We start from the raw sequence: 6,000 nt of genomic DNA, 5'->3' as shown, positions 1-6,000 counted from the left end.
GTGCCTACACCTGCATGCCAGCCTTCAGTGCTACACTCTTTATCTCTTGCAATCAAGAACCATGTGGGAAACTCACCAGTGGCTTTCTCAGGGGTGCTCTTCTTACCCCCTGCTTCAGCCATTGGCCAGAGACCCCACTAGACTTTGTTCTTGGGAAAAAAATAATCCTGAGACTGTAAAAGTGCTCCTTAAGACAGTGACATCAGTGAAATTCCAGTAAAGTTTGCAGGAACTAACCAATGCTCAAAGAGTTTTGTCAAAAGTAAATTTAAAAATGTTTAAATGCAACATGTTTTTCAATCACAGAGCCAACTAATTTCACTCACCTCTGAAGGCACTGACCAATCGTACTACAGAGCAATTCAGCCGTTTCATGGTGGTGGCATTGCTGCTGTTCTGTCTTTTCAAAGCAAGCTCCCCCAACACATGCACCTCCAACTCAGCACCCTCATGAAACTTGCTTTTAGTAAAAATTGAACCAGCTGGTAACTGAATGAGCTTCTCAGGACAATATAAACACCACTTAATAACCTTATGCTTTATGGGGTTGTTAATGTAAATGGAAATTTTAAAGATCTCATTGTGCTGCAAAATGCAAAGCTATGGAGCACACTGCATAAACAGAGACAAATTCCTTGCATTTGTACTGCTTGTCATGCTGACAGCTTTGATCTGTCCTAACAGGGCCCTCAGGATCTGCACCACTGCTTGCAATGGGGCATTGCCCCTGTGAACCAGGGCTGCAGCATCACTCAGGTGTGTTGGGGGCAAACTGCTGGGGTTGGGGGGCTGAGGGAGGAAACAGTGGAACAAGGCAGGACTTTCCATGGCTTTTTGCCTGGCTTCAGCAATGGTCTGCATTAGTCAGCAGTGAAATGCTCATGGCAAGGAAGATGCCAGCAGCATTGTTGTTGTGACAGCCTGGTAGAGAGATTTATTTGTCCCTGCCCCTCTCACTGTAACTGTAATATAAAGGAATAGAATAGAATAGAATAGAATAGAATAGAATAGAATAGAATAGAATAGAATAGAATAGAATAGAATAGAATAGAATAGAATAGAATAGAATAGAATAGCTGCAGCTGCCAGCTCTGCAATACCAGAGCTGGGTAACTTGCAAGGACAGATTTTTCTACAAACACAGGAGCCCTGGGTGCTTCCACAGGAAACAAGAAACCCATGCAACCAGCTCCTAGTAAAGCATTACAGGGGCAGTCTGGTGATATTTTCCAGTGGGGCAGGATCTACTGGTGTTCCTAGCACAGAGGCAAGAGGTGGGTCACACTGTTGTTGAAACAGAGGCAAAGCCCAGGGCTGAAGTAGTCTGAATTTACCACTTGGCTCTTGATAGCAGGTGGGCTGAGCACTGTAATCTTCCCTCACTCCCCAGATAGAGCACAGCCTGCTCACAACTGCTCAGCACTTTGATAAAAAATACACTAGGAGGTATTTTGCAATGATGAACAAGAAAAGGTGAACAAGAAGTGATGATAGGTAAATAAATGTGGTGTGTCTGAGGTGCAGGAAAATATATTAAGTTGGTGAGGGGAGGGGGGTGGTTTGGATTTTTTTCCCCAGAACTAATCCTCCCCAAAGATGTCATATCTGACTTGTTCCTGTTTCCCTTGTTTCAGCCATGCAGCTGATATGGTATCTATCAGTGTGCTGCACCTCAAAACCATTTTCTTGTCCCACTCCCCTCTTCCATGCTTACTTATTTTCCCGTGCAAAAACACCACAACACCCACTCCTGCATTTGTACCTCTGGCTTATTTCATTTCCACATTACACAGTTTATTATCAGTTTCTCTGGTGAAGGCCCAGTGTGATTGCATGCCTCTGGGCGTGGGGACGCACACATCACCTCTGCATGAGCGATCCCTTGGGCTAAGCTGTGTGCAGCTGAGCCTGGACCTTCTTCAGTGCTTTGTGCATTTAAAAAGCTACATCAAGAGAGCAGCCTCACGCAGCAAAATGCTGCAGTACCTACATGAAAAGATGTGAAAATTCTGTTTATTTGTAACTACTTGTTCTCTTTGTGATCTCAGTGCAGATGGAAGAGATTGGTTAGGATTCAGTGCTGACATTTTATAGCCCTGGAACACAAAAATCTGCTATGTTTGCCCAGAACCACACCACATCAAAACAAAATCACGGGGACAAGCAAGCTGCTTTGTGAGCAGCACAGTAAATGCAGCTTGGCTTGGCTTTGTGCTATATAAGCTCCAAGGCTTCACTGCCCATTACCTTCCCCACATTTTCAACATTTCAGCCTCCCACAGACCATTTGTGTAGCTTTCCCCTTCCCAAAAAACCCCTTCAAAATACTTATTTGTTTTAACTAGCTCCAGTGGAACAGGCAAGAGGTGACACAAAGCACATGTGCCTGCTCACAGCTGGCTGGTGCCCATGGGCTGGCTGACCATCACGAGGGGCAGTGTTAGCTTTCCCCTCTTTAAGGACTCTACATTGGCACATTTTTCTGCTCTGGTGCCAGCAGTGCTCATGGACCATGTAGGAATTTCATGTCTTTGACACCTCTATCTACAGTCGTATCAGAAGTGAGCTGAGGGGGTCTCCAAAATTTTCAAGGGTGTCTTCACTCCTCTAACTTGTTCTCTCAGCAAAGGCAACTTGAAGAACTTTTCCACTGCTCTGTTAGTGGATATAGTCACAATAAGGCAGAAAAGAATTGTGTAAGGATCATGTGGGAAATACATGAGTGAGAATTCACAGTGGATTTTTACTTACAAGCACACCTTCAGGTGATGGAGAATGGGGGTTACTAGTGAGAAGCACCTGCTGAAGCTGTATTTGCTTAGACTATTTTGGAGAGGTTTACTAAGACCTTACTCAACTATTGCACTTACCTCAGCTTACTTCAGCAGGGCTCTCCTGTTACTACCTCTTCAGAGTCTCTCTTCAAAATGTTTGGATCTTGTTTTGCCTCCTGCCTAAGTATGCTGGAGACAAATGTTTTCAAAGATACTCTTTGTGTGTGTGTGTGTGTGTGTGTGTGCGGACATTCACTGCTCATTTACTCCAGTGAGATAAATTGGCCCTGATTGCTTTACTGTCTGAACATGACTTTTCTACCGGGCCTTCTGGTTTTCTTTGGCCACATTATTGACACTGGGTAATATAACATGAAAGGATTGAAGATGGGCTTTTACAAAGAAATAAGCTAAATAGCTATTAGAGGATTAAAAGCAATGCCATGGCCAGGATAACACATCTTAAAAATGCTGATAATATCAAGAAGCAAATGGATTTGTAATTTAATGGCAGCAGAGGGAAGACTTCAGATGTCTGTTTTTTCCAGATTTGATTGAAAGATTAAAGTGGCTGCTTTTGGTGTGCAAGGGTTGGATAAAACTGTAGCATGGTTGCCTACAGATAGCAGCATTCACCTTTCTTGTACATAGTAATTATCTCACGTGGAGAGAATTCTTCTGGTCAACATTTTTATTGAAGCTTTAATTTTCATGATGACAAGTTGGATCATTGTCTGCTTTAAAGTCTAATAATGATACACTTTAAGAGCTTTGAAAAAACCCTTGTCTAGACAGAAACAGCTTAATAAAGCTTTTGAAATGTGGCATTCACTTTAAACTTTTGCTGATGCCTGGACAAAAACACCAATATTTAGGAAATCTTGTTTTTTACTTGCTTGTGCTAAAATTGTGCAAGAGGTTTGAGTAACAACAGGAAATGTGAGAAATAAAATCATACTACTTTCCTCAAGAGAGGGGTTCAACCTGTGACAGATTTTTCCTACAGAAAGAATTTCCTTTTCATCCAGAAATTAATTTTATTTTATAAAAGTAAATTAAAATACATGTGGCATTCTGTTTTTTTGCATCTTCAGCATTGAAGTTGGATTGGGAGGTATTTTAAGGACATCTCCAGAGCTGTTAAAGAGATATAGTCTAAAAAAAAAGTAGCTAGACAGCCTAAAGCAGCGATGGCCAAGCACAGGCGCAGGGTGGGATAATTTCCACTCCACACTGAGGAACATTCCACCTGAGAGATGAAAAGAGGCAGAGTCACTGCTTAGTCACCTTCTCCAGCCAACTTCTCATGAGAAGGTGGCACAGTGCACCATCTCTGAGGTTTGGGAATCAGAGGGTTGAGGCTCCTGGATATTTATCTGTCAGGGTCAGACCACTGTGATAGCAATCTGACCTAAAAATTCATCTGTGGCCTTATTTGATGTGTCCTGCCCAGGAAGTAATGGTCACCCTGGCAATTTTTATTTTTAATGGTTTGGTTTGATTTGGCTATTTATTGTCATAATATCATTTATTGTCATTACATCTGAAGATGCTTTTTATCTTCAGAGTGCTTTCCAAAGAAGTTTCACAGAATTTGCCTCTGGTTTTTTATAGATAACAAAGATCTAATCTCTGCTTTGAGGGAGAAATGCAGTTCAAGCTTACTCACAGAATTACCAGCAGCAGTGCCACATTTCCAGAAATCTCAAAACTGAGTCAAAGAGAGAGACAGGTTGAATTTCTTGCCAGAGAAACACAAAGGAAAGAAGAAAAGCCAAGGAACAGTGGAACCCAATCTGACATTTGGACCCTTACCTTGCTGTCCTCTTCTTTCTTGGGTAAGAAATACAAACACTGCACAGCTGGAAATGAGTGCATTGGCTCTGGATCTGAACTGTCCAGGTAACTAAATCTCAATTTTTGAGTCTGGCAAACAGCCTCTGCAAAAGTAACAGCCCTTGGAGAAACAAAATAATCATTATAAAATGGAACTGGCTCCCATGTAAAGAGTAAGGACAGCACCTGTGACTGCCATGGACACAGGAGCTTAAAGTGTACAAATGTTAAGAATAGTCTTCTAGAAAGCAGCAGAGTATTTTTATACCAAATAATTTTTATTAGATGCCCAAAACACAAACCTGCTCCTTAGCTAAATTTTAAACTCTAGATTAAAAATTTATTTTTATAGGTGGAAGTTAATATTTAATCCCTTTTCATTTTCTCCATTTTTTCCTGAGAAGTTATTACTTCTCTACTCCTGCAACCAGAGCTGTCCTGTTATCAATTAAAAGCGAAAAAAGACACAGCCAGGATTAATTACATTTTTTTATTTAAAGGAAATTTATGGACACATTTTGAGGTATTTGATCAGTATTTCTTCTTACTTTTACATGAGTGTAAAAGTCAGGTGTTCAGTCAGCATGACACGAAGGAAAGACAAAATGATACAAAACCATTTCACCAACATAAGGCCAAAAAAGCAAAAGTTTGAAAGGTGTGTTGAAAGTGGACGAGTAAAAAGTTTACCCCATATTCAGAATGGGATTTAAGCCTTGGAGAAAAGCAGGTTTGAAAACAAATTGGAGAGAAATTGTCATTTTAAGTAGATGTAATCCAAATTAAAGATATTCCATAGATTTTCAGGTATTAATTTTAAAAGCAGTGTCCTTTGAAAAATACAATATTCTAAACTAAAGGAGAAATACCTACATTTTCATGCAGAAATACCTACATATATTCAACATTTCCCATTTTGTACACAGCAGTGCCTAACCATTACAGGTTCTGTTTCTAAGCATATCATTTCTGACCTGCCAAAGACACAATCAAGACTACTTTGTCCATGAACTCAGATTTCAGAAAAGTAGGGAAAAGGCTTTCATTTTTTCAGTATATTGAGTGAAGCTTTGCTTCTGAAGATGCAGTTTTACAAAACTCTGTATCCCTCTTCCTAGCATTGACTGGAATGTGTGTCCAGCTTTATTTTCCTGAAAATTATCCTTAGAATAATCACCAAATAGCCAGTGTCCAGTGTATGAGCTGTTTCTTTCACTTTAGAAGATGCTTTAAAAGAAATTAGTTTCAAAATATAGCTTTGTTTTTAGTCGAAATTTTGTTGTTTCATAAATAGAAGTATTTCTGTGAGTTTTCTGAAATATTCAGGGAAAGATATATATCTAAATCTTACCTCCCCCAGTCCAAGTGTTTGCAGTGCAGTGCATCTCAG

The sequence above is a fragment of the Camarhynchus parvulus genome, chromosome 1A, assembly GCF_901933205.1.
Source record: "Camarhynchus parvulus chromosome 1A, STF_HiC, whole genome shotgun sequence".
NCBI lineage: Eukaryota > Metazoa > Chordata > Aves > Passeriformes > Thraupidae > Camarhynchus > Camarhynchus parvulus.
Note: the sequence above shows the minus strand (reverse complement) of the source record.